The sequence below is a fragment of the Haemaphysalis longicornis genome, unplaced genomic scaffold (assembly GCF_048455015.1).
Source record: "Haemaphysalis longicornis isolate Haplotype H1 unplaced genomic scaffold, Haemaphysalis longicornis Haplotype H1 scaffold_2, whole genome shotgun sequence".
NCBI lineage: Eukaryota > Metazoa > Arthropoda > Arachnida > Ixodida > Ixodidae > Haemaphysalis > Haemaphysalis longicornis.
The window spans coordinates 115138806-115154236 of NW_027526295.1; the positions used below are offsets into that span (position 1 = coordinate 115138806).

The window sequence follows — 15431 nt, forward strand, 5'->3', positions numbered from 1 at the left end:
GATAAAGCGGTAACGAGAAATACCAACTGTGCTTCCGGTATCAGGTCGTAGGTAAATAATATAGTGTCGTTTTCTGCGTATATCAGCGTTGCTTCCATAGTGTGCGTCCGAAGACGAATGAAAGCGAAAGCATCTTAAAAAATCTAATTCCACTTTTTGGGCATTCAACACTCCGTACCTCTACTTCGCTATAAGGAGCACCGTTGTGCTGGGATACGAATTAATTTAGACGACAGAAGGATCTTTACCGTGCTCGCCGTCTCGGACCACAAGCGTCTTTGTTTTTCGCCTCAATGGACATTAGCAAAACCGCTTATTTTGCTTATTTTATGGATATATCGCGTGATTATTGAAATAAAAAATAAAACTCTTGCTTGCTGGACAGCTAGCGCCATCTAGTGAAAACTGGATAAACCAGAATGTGTTTTTGTTTCTTTTTATCTTAGTAAAAAAGTGATACATTTCTAAAACAAGCAAACTATGCCGTTAGGGACATTCCTATGAATTTACAAAACCTTCCGGAGCGGTACACGATGCTTCTTAAGCCCGTAGGCCATGAATTAATAAGTCCCGTAGAAATGTAACCACGTGATTCCCCCTTAAAGGTCTCTTGAGCTTAATTTATGTTGTGCATGTACACTTCTATCGCCCTACTTTGTAGCCACCTTTTTTCGTTTCCTTCACCACTCCATGCTCTCACGAACAGCTTGAGATTCCCATTATTCGGGCATCGGACAGAACGCCATTGTATGGGGGAATTGCCGAATGGCGCGCTTTCTGCAGATAGGGTTGCGTTTTTCTAGCTTGCGAATCATGAGCATTTCGCGGAAAAGTAGCTATGAGCATGAGATGTTTATGTGGTGATGAAACGATTGTTCATCTGTGGATGACCCCAACCATGACGGCATGGTTTTAAAACTTTTCTCTTCAAACGGCGTACTAGCGGAGATGGAAACACGTTTCCGCGAGATTTTGGCTAATTTTCTAACCTCAAAGTGCTCATTTAAACAATACCGGGCATTGCAATCAAGCTGGAAAGTTATCTATATGAGAAGAACAGGGGGAAAACTATTTGATGAATAAAAAAAAACATGCGTCGGCCGGGAATCGAACCCGGGTCAACTGCTTGAAGGCAGCTATGCTAACCACTATACCACCGACGCAGTCAGCTCGGGAAGTCGCAAAGCGAAGTGTAACGATTATCTTTAGCGCGGAGTTCTGTTTTCGGCCGAATTCTAGAGACGGAGAGGAGTAAGTTGGTCGCTGGACTCCCGCTCAAATCGATCGCGACAAATTCAAACCATTGTTTACTGGCGTTGAGATTTGGTGCGCACGGTAATTTCCGCTCCATTTGTTAGGTAGCGTAAATAAGGTTAGTAAAGAATAGCTTTGCCTTCAAAAATAAATGTTTGCCTGATATAACTGGCCAAGATTATTGCGTGCAGGCCACTTGGTCAGCCCTAAAATTTGTTTATGCAGGCAGCAGCGCAACAGAGACGCTATGAGGCAACATATCAGTTATTTTTAATTTTGTATTATCATTTATAGGTATTACAGTAATGGCACGCAACTTGAAAGAGTGAAAACACTATTATTTTTACTGTAAAAGCTACTTGCACAAAGCCAAGTTGCTGTTTTAAATGTCGAAGCGTCAGCGGAGATTCCCAGTGAGGATTCTATTTAGGCACTGTGGGGTCCGGTTCATGCTTTTCGTAACCCGAGCGCCCCGTGGCAACGTTTCTCTCATATTACACGACCTATGAAAATCCCTTTAGACAGCCCCCACAGTTCAGTTTCAACTGCTTCCCGGTAGTCATTGATACCACGTTTCATACATACATATGAATGAATATACGGCAATGCAAAAATTTCCATTTCCGCCTGGATTCCACATAAAATAATTTTCATTCCCAGCTGGATTATAGAACCGGAAGTTTCTTCCAGCCGGGAAGTATTCCAGCTGGGAAAGCAAACTTCTAGCTGGAAACTCTGGATGGAAATTTCGCATTCCCAGCTGAAACTCATGCAGTTTCCAGCTGCATTTCTACCTGTCAGAGATTTCCGGTTCCATAATCCAGATCGAAGTGTTTCCAGCTTGCAGCCGCATTTTTAGCTGGAAACATGATGTTTTATGCTGCATTTCCCGCTAGTATTTTGGGAGATGTGGTTACATTCCCATATGGGACGCAAAGTAAAGCTGCTGTTTTTTAAAATCTTACTGCACGCCCACCTGAACTCAGGTAAAGCTAACAGTTACGGGCTCCAAAAATGCCTGGCGTCTTATGCCTCTTGACTTCTGCTCACTGGTTTCAGTGCAATAAAAGAGCATTGTACTAGGGAAAAGTGCTTTCATTGGAAGATAAAGAACACGCAAGTGCTCCCGCACTTAGAAAATTAGGCATGACAAACTTCTTACCAAAATTAACTTCGAAAGAATTTCTACACAACACGAGCAGCCATGCTATCAGTGTTATTATTGCAAACAAAACCAACAAAAGTGGAAACGACAGCAACAGGTTTTATTAGGCTGATTTTACTTGAATTAGGGCAACTTGAAAACAGGCAAACGTGCGGTTGGGCTAGTTGGCGCCCGGAAGCTTACAAAGTATACTACCAAAGGTGGACACGCAGAAGCGCAGTTGTTTGCTGACTTTTCAGTGTGTGTATCCAGTTATAGTGCTCTGTTTTGTAGACAGGTCCTGATCTGTTCTTAATACAAGCCGTGCATACGACAGGTAATGAACAGGCCCTACTTACACGGTCACGGAAGCAGTGAACTTCGACACTCCATGCGAGATGAACACATTTTTTATTTATTGGTACTACAGGCCAATATTTAGGCCCAGGCAGGAGTGGCAACAATACAAAAATGCTAAGCAAAACAGCTCTAGCATCGTCACAGACAAAGCAGGAGGTGCATAAAATACATTAAAAAACTTCATACCATACAAGAACAGACGGCAATCACTTCATAACTCAATGCAGCCCTAAGCAAACATAATAAAAACGTGGTGATAGCTGCACTTCAAACATATTTACGGCTGAATGCCGAAATGGCCTTCTAACAAGGACGGCGCGGAGCACAAGCCGACCTCTTTGTTGTCCACTTCGACTATGACGAGCAAGGCCTGCACGCGTTCACGGTCACAGGAGCCCTACAGCTTTCCATCCACATTACCAGCCACACAATGTGTGCATTCTTTCAATTAAAAAATCTCCTAGACGCAGCTCACTTTTCAAAGATGTAATTAAACTTGTTTCGTCATTTCTCAGCGCACGTGATGCTTAGAGCTAGTCAACGTGACCGCCATTTTGAAATTTAAACAAACTTTGATTGGCTTGGATTGGCTTGACTTTGCTTAAAAAACGACTTTAAGTAAACAATGCTGCCAGCGACTTTCCCATAAACATTTTTTTTTCGTATCGGGGAAATTTGTGGTTTTTAGGCACGCATAAAGAGATAAGAAATCTCTTCTAACCCGTACCACTAGCCTGTTTAACCTCCTTGCTAATAGATTGATTTTGCGGTCAAGCTTTGAGAAACCTTTCCGTGAAACACTAAATGGTTATTACATGTTTGCGCATTCTATCTTTCACTGAAATCACACAGAAGAAAAATAATTAAATGATTACCCGTTTCAAAGATAAAAAGTGAAATTACTATTTTCCGCTGGCAAGAAGTTGAGGCCAAGCAAAAATGCCAACTTTCACCCTGAAAAAGGACAGTTTGAACTGAATTTCTGTCTAGTTGGAATGCAGCATGTGCTGCTGGCCTAGAAATTCTCGGAAGCTTGAAAATGCCATTTCCAGCTGCAAGGACACGTTTGCAGCCTAGGTTTGAACTCTCCACCTGGAAATGACAGTTACCAGCTGGAATGCATTTCCAGCTAGACTAGAAATTCTTTGCAGCTGGACACTACAGAATTCTAGCTGGAATCACGTATTCCAGCTGGATATAGCAATATAAATAGCCTTTTCTAGCTGATTATATTGTGCCTGTTTTCACGTGAGATGCATCCGCCCTCGGCAGTGCACTTGTTCCCTAGATATTGATGCACAGCGCCCATATTTCTTCATGGAAATGAAGTTATTTTCCGAAAACAAAAGGCTGCGGTGTAGTTGGAGAAGCGTGTTCGGCTTGCACTCCAGATGCACCTTGTTCGACTCCCACACAGACCAAATTAAACACTTTTTCTTTTCAGTTCAATTACAGAGCCTTCCTGAGATATTTGGCGTCAATGTTGACGTTTTTCGGCCATTTTTTTCTCTGGAATTTTTCTGTGGCATTTTCTGTGGCATTTCTTGATCATGTTAACCGCGTAATAACCACACTTAAAACGGATGTAGACGATCTAATAAAATATGAAGCGTACAAAGAAATGGCACAAGATGAGGCCTCAATCCCTCCGAGGAAGTGTTATTGCAAGGAACAGCAATAGATAAACTGTCTGATCTCCGAACATATTTCTCATTTTGACATCGTAAGCTACTTTCTGCACCAAATGGTTCAAAAACTTGTTTGTATGTGTAACCCCCCCTCCAAAAAAAAACACATTTCGAACTGCAAACGAAGCAATTTATAACCTGTCAAGATTACTGAATGTCTCTTCGCAGGTGTATGTCTAACATTGAAGGATGCTTCATAAGTGACTTGTTATAGAGCCGGTGGCTTTAAGCCAGAATTCCGGCTTTTTACTCCAACCATAAGCTTCGTACTGCGCATTTACAGTTAAACCTAGATATAACGAAGTTAAAAAAACATCGCAATTTTTTTACATGCCGGTTTACGTTACAAGAAGGTCTCGTTTTAAGGGTCTCGTCAATGCAGCAGAAAGGAAACCAAAACGCTATACGGAAGTGACGGATACTGTCTTTGTTCTGTATGCGTGGTATGCAAGAATGTTTGCGCACTGTCAATACGTTTGATAGCCTGGAAGATAGATAGCGGCATAAGGAAAAGTGCTAACTGCGTCCTTGTCTGTTCGCAAGGTAAATCCCGTGGAGTCGCTTTCCACAAGCCACGGCATCGCTTTCACGGTGCGCTTCCAAACAAAAACGAAAGAGGAAATCCTAGAAGCCACTTCTCGTCTGCTCTTCCTAAGAATCTCTTGATATGAATTCATGTTGTGCGCGTACATTTCTATCGCCCTAGTTCTCGCAGAATGTTTTCTTCGTTTCATTGACCGTTCGATACACTTCAGCGCAGCTTGAAATTCCGATTGTTCGGGCACGTAGGAAAGGACGCTATTCTTTGGGGGTATAGTTACCGGCTGCCTTGCGTGTTGCAGATAGATTTGCCTTTTTCGCGGTTCCGAACCACGAGGCGTTTGCGAAAAATAGCTGTGAGGAATAAATGTTACTTAGGTGAAGAGACGATTGTTCATCCGTAAATAACAGCAACCGTGATGGCTCAGGGTTTTAAATTTTCAGCTCCAAAAGTCATGCTAGCGGAGATGGAACCGCGCTTATGCGAGATTTTACCAAAATTTTTAACCTCTAAATTGGGAATAGAAAATATAGCAGGTGCCATGACCTATCTGGTAAGTTATTGATTCAGCACCTCTGGTATAAGAGGTGATCAATCTGGCTGACCATTTAAAGGTAGAAAAAAACGTGCGTCGGCCGGGAATCGAACCCGGGTCAACTGCTTGGAAGGCAGCTATGCTAACCACTATACCACCGACGCCGCCTACGTACGAGCGCTGCATAGCGCAGTGTGGCGAATTTTAGTCTTGTTTTCGGCGCAGGCCGAGAGACGGAGAGGTGTAAGTAGGTCACTGGGCTCCCGTTTGAATCGGTGGCGCCAAATTCAAACTAATCTTTGCTAGTACTGGCAGGTGGCGTGCAGAATAACTTCCGCTCCATTTGATACATTGAGTAAACAAGGTGAGTAAAGAAGGCCTGTGTTTTCACGGAGAGAATTTTGTGTAGCGTAATCGGGGAAAATTATTGGGGACAGGCCACTTGCCCGGCAATACAATTCTTTTAGGCAGACACCATAGCAGCAGAGACTACAGGTAGCAACATCATGAGCTGTAAAAACACAAGTATTTAATTAATTATTATTAATTAGTGTGATAAATAAAGACCAGCAAAATAGAATGCAACTTGGCGATCTAAAACTTTCATGAATTCAGGTGTAAAAGTTCTGTTGCATGCGTATCAATGCTGACTTGCTGTTTTAAACGACGAAGAGTCAATGGGGATCCTCAAACCGGTTTCTCGGCGCACTCGGTGTGGCCCCGTTCTTGCTTATGGAACCCAAGCGCACTGTGGCGCCGTCCATGTCATATAAAGCGATCTATCAACATTCCTTCACGAATTCCTGGGAGATTATTGGTCATTGTTGTGTTTGTGACGTTCACACAGTGATATAATGCTTTTCCTACCTACGACTACGACCAATATTAATGGTGATTATAAATTACTGTTTTATGGCCGTATTTCACAGTTGACACATACAGGTCGGGCCTGTCATAGCCACACAGAGCGGCTTGTGGGACAAGGCCCGGCAACGTCGGCTCGAGAACATGTGAAACAGCACCAACCTGAAATACTTATCTCATTACGTAACAAACGGAAACACTAAAAGCCGGACTGCAAATGTCCCGTTGGCGGCAAATCAGAAATAAAGAATTAGAGTCCAGGAGGAGGACCTAAAACTTGTAGAAAAAAAAATTGAGGCTATTCTTTCAGATTGCAGAAAAACATTAAGGTGCAATGCCTTTGAATATTTTAGGCCTTACTTTGTCATATGTTGCAGGAGGGTGAAGCACAAGATGACGTAGACCCTTCCGCGGCGTAAGGGGGTGGGAGGGGGGGGGGGGCAGATACCTCGATTAAAAGTGTTCACCTTAAAAATGTCTAACGAGATCGCTTTGCATTATTAAATTCTCATAAGTAGGGAGACATGGTGAGCGAAACATATTTTCACTAGCTCAGATGGTAGTATTGTAAGCAACACTTTTTATCATACTCTTTACAACTGATGGAAACCATCACTGCTGAGTGATTTCACAACATTCAAATATTGAGTCGAACTCTGTATATCTTATTGGCGAATTTACCCCTCCAGCTTCGTTGCCGACGCACCAGGCCACACAAGAACCGGTATCAGTAGATTGTTAGCGTGCCAACATCCGAAATTGAAGGACATGAACTGAAAGGTTTTTTGTACTCAACAAGAAACTCCTGAGTTTCTCCACCCCACTGACTGACTACCTAGCCATTGCGGTTGATGCTAAAAATTTTGTTATGAAGTCAGTGCTTTCGCTTCTCTCTCAGCAGGCGCTTGGTTGGCTTTTATCGGCCTAGGTGGGCTTCATCGGCGTTTCTCCGAATAACGGTCTGGCTGTGCACGTCCAGCTGCTGCACAACTTCAAATGTTCAAGCCGGGTGGAAATAAGCATCGGTATTCGGGCAAGATAGGCATCTGTGCCGGGCTTCCCTGCACCCGCAGCGTTCACCTTGCAATTCAGTGCGCGCAACTTTCTCTCGAGGCTTTTAAGAAGTAGTTCAATGGGCCTATAGCCGTTTGTAGCCATATAATGTGCTTCAAATCCGCCCCTTGGACACGTGCCAAGGGGGCACTTGACATTCTACGTGCCTTTGCGCCTGCTGAGATCGAGCATGCGTGTGTTGAATGTCGTTCAGATAAGGAAACTGGAGCGCACCTTTGCACTCCTCCTTTGGGGGAACTTCTGGCACCTAACAGCATCGGCGCCGTGGCTTAGTTGGTTAAAGCGCCTGTGTAGTAAACAGGAGATCGTGAGTTCGAATCCCACTGGTGCCTTCTCCGACGTCCTTTTTTTACGAACGTTTCTGTTTTCACATGTAGAGTGCGTGAATAAGTAGCAGAAATTTTTCGCGCTCTGGACTGGACTGGAAAGGACTTTTTTGAAACAAGTCCTGCTGTAGGCGTGGCCTGGCGCAGCGCCTTCTTCTGTGGCCCTCCTCATCACAAGCCCGTTTTGCGGAGCCCGTGCCCTTCAAGTGCGGCGAAGACTTGCCTCATGGCCCATGACTGGTCTGTCTTGCTTGTAGATTTAATGGCTCTCTGGAGTTCCACTGGCTACTCTTCGAAGTTCGCCCCGTCTGGGTCGGCGTCACAGTCCCACATGATGTGCCACCGGTTGGCCGGTCCTTGCATTGATCACTTGGGTACTCGTCCGGGTGCATTCAGTGTAAGGAGACCGGCGACGTTGTCGACGCCACTTGGAGTCTTCTTAGATGTATCGCCTTCTCGCGGCCCAGTGCCCGGTGGGCCAGCTGGTACGCTCGTGTGGCCAGACGTAGGATCTTCGGTGTTTCTTTGTTCCCTTGTTGGCTCATGAGGCGAGATTTTTGTCGATGTTTTTACCGTTCAGAAGTGTCTGCGTTGCAGCAGTCTGCCTAGTGTCTTTCACGCCTAAGCACGTCACGCGCATCACCGGTTGCAGTGTTACACGTGCGCGCATTGGGTGGGGGAATGCGGGGGAGGCAATGGAAAAAAGGGGAGGCGTTCACCCGCACAGCCATACTTTCCACACGCACCCTTGGCATGTCCTTTGTGTTGGTTGGAGATTGGTCGTCTCACCGCTCGACGTGGCTTGCCTGCTGCCCTCCGTGGTCAAGCAGTTTGGACATCGTGTGTTACACAGACCGCAAGATTCCCCACGCGCGAGGAAAACGAATGTGTGCCCTAGAGTATTACTGTAGTTCTTCCAAGTTTCATTGAGCTAATTACAAACAAGCGTGTTTTGTTTAGTGAAATCCTCGTAGTGCACCCAGCTGCGCTGGTCATCCTCCTTTCCTGAGTGTAAGGGCAGAGTGGAAGGGCACAGAGTGTAAGTGTGCCACAAGATTATCTTTGCAGCTTACATTTGAAGGCTAGGCAGAACTAGTGTCACTAACTAGAGCAGTTCTTGACCAAGACGCTGAGCGCATGCTCCAGGCTACGCAGGACCGAGCATTTGCCGCCAGAGAAGCCGAGCGCAAGCGATGAGCCCGTCGAGACTACGAGAAACATTCCATACCCTCCCCCATCAGCATTTGCAGTGACTTACAACAGCTTCTCTGGTCATCCACTTTCGCAAGGTGCACTGGCGACCATCTTTTTTTTCTTTTTCATGTGGAGAACCTCACTCATTTTTGCGTCACTTTTCCAGGTGTTCTAATTTCATGCGGGACATTGTTACCTATCAGCCAAAAGCGCGCCAACTGTCATGGTCGTTTTAGCGCTAACAATACGATGTGGACTTTAGAAAAAACAGAAGTAAGAGTTAGCACCTGATATCCATACTTTAAAGAAAAGTTCGCTCCTCTAAAGGGTGTGAAAGTGGTTGAACAGCGCAGCCATGACGTTCGTGCCACCTTCTTCTTTCACCAGCGGCAAATCACAGAACGCCAGTGTCCTTGTGTTCGCTGTGCGACACACTGATGCGGTGCACTTTTGTTTTAGCAAAGCGCTTAGTAAAATTCAAAAAGTCTTAGTAAAGTTCTATGCGAAAATCAAACAACTGTGGCCAAATTCCGCGCCTGGAAACATTGTTTTAAATTTCGGATTCGCAAGCGTGAAACGTCGTCGTTGCTGAATTCCCGGTGGCGCTGTCGGCGCCACAGCTTGCATTCGGCTTGTTCCTTTGGCGTGCGTGCAATGCGTTTTCTTCCCAATCTGCGTTGTTCCAACTGTCTGGAGCCCGCGGTGTACTGACGTGGATGGGGGCCCTCCGTTATAGGGTGCCGAGTGTAAGCTCGTGCCATGGAAGGCTTCGTGCTATGGAACCTCGCCACGCCCTCTCCTTCTACTGCATTTTCTCTTAACGGGTCGGGTGCTCCCCTAGAAAGCTTAAGTGCCATGCATACACGGGGATAACAAACGGTGGATGTTCTTCGCAAGGGACTCCGAGAATCAATCCGTGTTGTGTTTGCAATTATCTCAAAAGCTCTAGCTTAAAAGTTTTATCTGTTTTGCATGCGGCATTTTAGTGAGTTGTTAAAACATTCTGCGACACATAAAGGAGCCATGAAGACAAAATACAAGTTTGGTTTATCAGAAAGACTGCTTAGTCCCGATAACAATGGCATCGATATCATCGCAAATTTCTTATAAATAATGGAGATATTAAGGAAAACGTGTGAAGCAGTCGCGACACCGTTGCCACTTTCCTGCAATTTTTCTATGACGTCACAGAACCTTGTTTGTGTGATTGGCGGCCGCCGGACTGACCGGTCACTAAGACACATGACTGGACAACCGTAATGGGGCCTCTAGTTCCATTGGACCGCGCCACTTGAATGCTAACGTGCAGTTAACGCACTGAAAATTGTGTTTTATTGTTGACCAATATGACGTCACTCTTGTCCATAACAAGTCACTGTGGAGCAAAATTTGAATGTTTTTCATTTCTTCTTGCTTTTTTTTCTTTTAAAAAACGTCTTTTGTGGCTGGAATACAGCTGAGTGAGATACTGAATCCCAGTTCTTTCAAATTAAATGAAGTTGTAATTTGTCTTCATGGCCCCTTTAAGCACTTCAAAACATTAGTTTTGAATAGTCGAAGGGGTAAACTGGCTTTTGCGTGCCGCCATGTTGTACTCTGGACGACGTCGAGGCATCTTTCCTTCCCTTTGTATACGCGGTGCTGCTTGCGTGCTATCTGTTGGGGAAGCGCCATTCGACTGGGGTCGAGGTATACATGCCTCGTAGTTCATCGGGATAGATTCAGCTTGTTTGGCCGTCACATATACCTTCTGGTTCTCCCTTCGCCCACTCTCCGCTGCTAAGTTCCCAGTTTTCTTCGCCATGGGCAGTTTCTATCAACACTGCCGACAGGAGGCGCAATTCAGTGTTGCATGTCAACGCTCGGTCATGTTGTGGGACGATAAATGAGCGCAGTGCCAGTGATGCGAGTTAAAATCCCACTGGTGTCATCTTGCCAACGCGAAAGGGGCAGATGTGCCATGAGTGAGAAATTCTGTAGTTGCATGGCCTCCTAAGCGGAGAAATGACGAGCCAGCAAGAAAGAGGAGAGCGCGTCTCCGTCGCTGGGCAACGTCCAGGCGCTGTGCGAATGCGCTGAGCCACTCGCCCGCTCAACGAAAGATTCCGCAGGCAGCAAAAAATCTAAGCCGTGCGCCGTAGCGGAGGGCCCCGGATTTATTTCGACCACGTGGAGATCTTCAAAACATCGACGTTTTGGCGTTTTTGCTTTTCAACTCCGTCAGCAAAGCAGGCAGCGCGGCCGGTATCCGACCCGTGTCCTTGGCTCAGCAGCCCGACGCGTCAGCCCCTGAGCCATCGCAGAGGGAGCCAGCAAAAAACGAAGGCGCGTCCTTCTTGCTGGAAGTAGCGTGTTTGGCGCTGCATTGTAGGCGCAGTGTACACGTGTGGTTGTGGTGCGTAACGCGGCACCAAGGAAGAAGAAAAATCCCGGGCCATCACCACTAACGTGAATCCCCAGGAGGGGTGAAGCATGCAGTGTATTAGTGTACCCGAAGATTGTAAATCTAACTCTTGCCACATGGCGAGCGCTGATTGGGCGCCGGAGAAGCGCCGGTGGGAGGAGCAATCGCGCGCTTTCTGAGGCGGTGGCGCCCTCTTTTGTTGAATCGGATTTAAGCAATTCGCATGCCCCACCTGCCTCAGTTTGGGGTGGTGGCAGGGGTCAATTCTAGCGCAGTGCAATGCCCGCGCTTCACACTGGAGGCTTGTCCTCGGTGGTCAACGAAGCCAGGTGCCCTTTTCTTGCTTCGACCGACCACTCGATCCGACCAGGCCCAGCGTCGAGAGCCGGGGGTATTTGGGTGTGACACAAATTTTAACCTACCTACAGACAGCTTCTGCTTATGCTTGACGATTGCTGAAACCAACAGGGCGCGTTCCAATAATCTTTAAATCATATATTAGTTTATTACTGTACATGTCTGTATGTCTACCCCCGACCCCGCTTTCATTCCGGTGAAGGCGATTTACTCGGAGCCGCTCCGGGGCTCCTCCTCGCCACCGCCGACCCCTCTATCACAACTGATTTTTCCCTGATTGCGCCATTATCAGATGATTGCGGAGAACACACGGAAGCATGAATGGACATAAAAATATTGAAAGCTACGTCCTCTGTGGCCGCCTCAAATTCCACCTAGCCAAGTAGGTGTGACTTGAAGAGCCACTTGCCCGGTTGGAACGCCGGCGTGAGCCCATTATTCTTTATCTTGAAAGGCTTTCCGAGCGAGATTGTCGCCGGTGTATTCACGCCTAAATATGCGCCCATCACCGGCTGCCGGTTTATGCGTGGAGGGGTTGCAGGGTGAAGGCTGGAGGAAGAAGTGGGTCGTTCACGCACAGCTGGGATCCATGCCGCTACCGAGAATGCCCTCTGCGCTGGTTCGACATTTAAACGGGTTCAGTCCGTCCTGTCGGCTGTCCTCCGTAATCGAGCGGTTTCGGTCTTGGTTGGTGAGTTACCAGCCGCGTTTACATGAATGCGACAAGTGTCGCATCGCATCTCATTGAATCAATTTTCTAGCGCATCGCATCCATGTAAACGGGGCTAATGCGCTAGGAAAGCGCGTCGCATTAATGCGCCAGGCAGGGGTGGATTGAGACGCGTAAGTCGACTTTCGAAGTGCATGTAAACGCGAGCGCATCGCATTAGGAATTATGTCGACAAGAAAAGTAAGCCCTGCAAACGCAGCTTTGCATTTAAAAACGTCTAAATCGAGTGTAATACGCCAGAAAAAGCGGGTCGCGAAAAAAAAAAAAAAAAAACAAGAACCAGCCGTGCCGGAAGCTTTGGAAGCGCCAGAAACGCTGCTTTGCCTTCGATGTGCGACACCGTATGGCGCCACCATCGCACCAAGGGTAATGCGCTATATATAAACGCTAGCGCATTGCATTACTCCTGGTGCGCTAGGAAATCTGACGCGCTACTGTCGCGTTCTGTCGCATTCATGTAAACGCGGCTACAGAGTGAGATGGGTACGACGGGGGAGGGGAAACAGACAGTGACATGTTTGTCCACTAGACTACGGCTCGAGACCTTCAAGCTTTAACTCGCTATGGACGGACGCATGTCGTTCGCTTGGAGGAAGAGCGGGAATTAAAGAAGTGTCGGCCCGAACCGAAGCGCGAATAGGGACGAAAACAATAAAAGCTGCTGCCGCCACTGTTGCGTCCTCTAGTTGCAGCTCGCGAGCTGCGAGTCCCGCCCGCGGATGAACAGCAACTTGCCCGCTTGGAACGCCGACGTGGGGCAATACAGTCAAACCCGCGCTTATAACGAAGCCGAAAGTGTCGCGAGAAGTGGTCGTTATTTCACTAGTTCGTTGTATATGGGCTCGCCCTTTAAAACACGTGCAAATTAGCGAGCGTGTCGAACAACCCGTTCGGTGACAACTTAAGCCTTTTCGACTCATGAACGGGCGCTCGCTGCTTGCTTACGAACGAACTAAACTGTGTTTCCGTCGAACCTACCGTTACTGGCACAATGCCTGCGGCGAAATTCTTTGGGATATCTTAAACGTCTCCACTCTCCGTAATGGCTACAATAGCTATCAGCTGCGCCAGGCTGAGCGACCGGGAACTGCGTCGTTTCGGCCGGAGAAGAGCGACGTTCGAAAGTTTGAATGCCGTCACGATTCGTTATCAGCAACTGTGCGAGTGTCGGCCAACCGCGATCTTTAGACGGCGGCAAAGTAACACAACCGGCGCTTTTTGCAGCGCGCGGTGCCGCCGTGTTCAACGTTCTAGTAACGTTGGCCGTGTTCGCGTCGACTCGGGCGGCATGAAGGCCGACACCGGCGATAGCAACGCTCTTTTTTATTTCGATAGTATACCTTATTGCATAAAGGCTACGTTACAAGGATAGGTTACCCCCGTTTCTCGAAAAAACACACGGAGGGAGTGGGGGTGGGGTCTCCCTATCCACCGATGAAGGTCAAATGATCTGCAATGGTGGAGGCCTGTGCCGCGAAGGTGTCGTGTTCTGGCCCGCATCCAATGACGGGCCCATCCACTGTAGACGTTCAGTGTCCGCATTGTCCGCAGGATCTGTGCAAGATGAGCAGTTCTCTGCAAACGGGGCATGGTAGCGTGGTGGCCACTCCCAGGTAACAAAGGGAGAGAGGGCTACACCAACATGAATTCTTCGCAGCAAGACCTCCTTCCAACGAGCGAGTCTACTAGGGAGGTCCGTTCCACACGGTGGAATTAGAGCTCGTGTGGCGTGACGAAGATCATCTTTCTGTTCGGGAAGCTGTCTTGGGGCATTTACTGTCAGTAAAGGTAAAGGTCGTGGAACGAATGCTGGGTGGCAGGCACCATCCGCCGCAATCTGAGCGGGAAGCGAACTTCGTCGGACCCAGGAGAGGCGAAGAGGGCAGAAGTACGCATCCAGTATATCATGAATGTCCCTCGAGATAGCTGAGTTGGCATGGAGGATTCTTTCCTCCATGTGAGTTGGTATTTACTCGACGTAAATCACGCATGGCCGCCGTGGAGTCCGTATAATTTTTAAAGTATTACCTCTAGGGGCTTGATGAAAAGCTGCAGGAGTTACTGCTTGTAAGCCGTCCCCGGGTGGCGGTAAGCTCGGCCAGCATAGACGCCAGGGAGCGGCGTGTGTGTGTTTGTGTGTGTGTGGGGGGGGGGGGTGGACAAGAGGGGGTCATTGTAGTGTTGTGGTCAGCACAAAGTCCTTCGCCCCAGCGTCCACAAATAGCCGTATTCGTTTTCCGCCTACATCGAAATTTTCGAAAACGCTTCTTTTCTGCCCCTCCCAAGAGCCCCTGAACTGAATTCATGTTGTGCACGCATTGATTTCTATCGCCCTACATTCTGAACAATGTTTTCTTTGTTTCCATCACCATTCGAGACCCTTACGTGCAGCTTGAGATTCCGATTGTTTCGGCATAGAACAGAACGCCGTTTTTTGTGAGATCTGTTGTCGGTTTTCGCGCTTGTTGCAGATGGGTTTGCGCTTTCCTCGGTTTCAGATCCCGAGAGGCCGCGAAAAATAGCTATAACCCGTACAAACAGACAGGCTTCATTTTTGGCGACTTCATTCATAGCGAGTGCTCCTTTGGTGAGGAACGGTGTTCATTCGATGATGAAACGATCGTTCAGAAGCAGATGACTGTCACCATTATGGTTTTGCCTCAAGACATTTCGCTCTAAATGACATATGAATGGAAATTCAACCGTGTTTCTGTGAGGTCTTGCCGAAATTCAAAACTCAGAATTGCGTATTGAAAGGGTAGCAGGCGTCGCAATCTATATGGAAAGTTCATCATATGAGGTGAACAAAAGGCCGACCATTTGAAGGGGGAAGGAAAAAAAAACGTGCGTCGGCCGGGAATCGAACCCGGGTCAACTGCTTGGAAGGCAGCTATGCTAACCACTATACCACCGACGCGGATGCCGTGCACACTCCGTATGGTGCAGTGCAGCGGATATTT

At 47.3% G+C, this 15431-nt stretch overlaps 3 non-coding genes across 3 annotated transcripts; 1 reads left to right on the top strand and 2 right to left on the bottom strand.

Moving 5' to 3' along the window:
• Nucleotides 1-5614: 5614 nt before the first annotated feature.
• Nucleotides 5615-5686, bottom strand: Trnag-ucc (transfer RNA glycine (anticodon UCC)). The gene has a single exon. It is a non-coding gene; the product is annotated as a tRNA-Gly (tRNA).
• A 2032-nt stretch (nt 5687-7718) lies between these two features.
• Trnat-agu (transfer RNA threonine (anticodon AGU)) lies at nt 7719-7792 on the top strand. The gene has a single exon. It is a non-coding gene; the product is annotated as a tRNA-Thr (tRNA).
• Nucleotides 7793-15316: 7524 nt separating this feature from the next.
• On the bottom strand, nt 15317-15388 carry Trnag-ucc (transfer RNA glycine (anticodon UCC)). Its single transcript has one exon. It is a non-coding gene; the product is annotated as a tRNA-Gly (tRNA).
• Between the last annotated feature and the right edge of the window lie 43 nt (nt 15389-15431).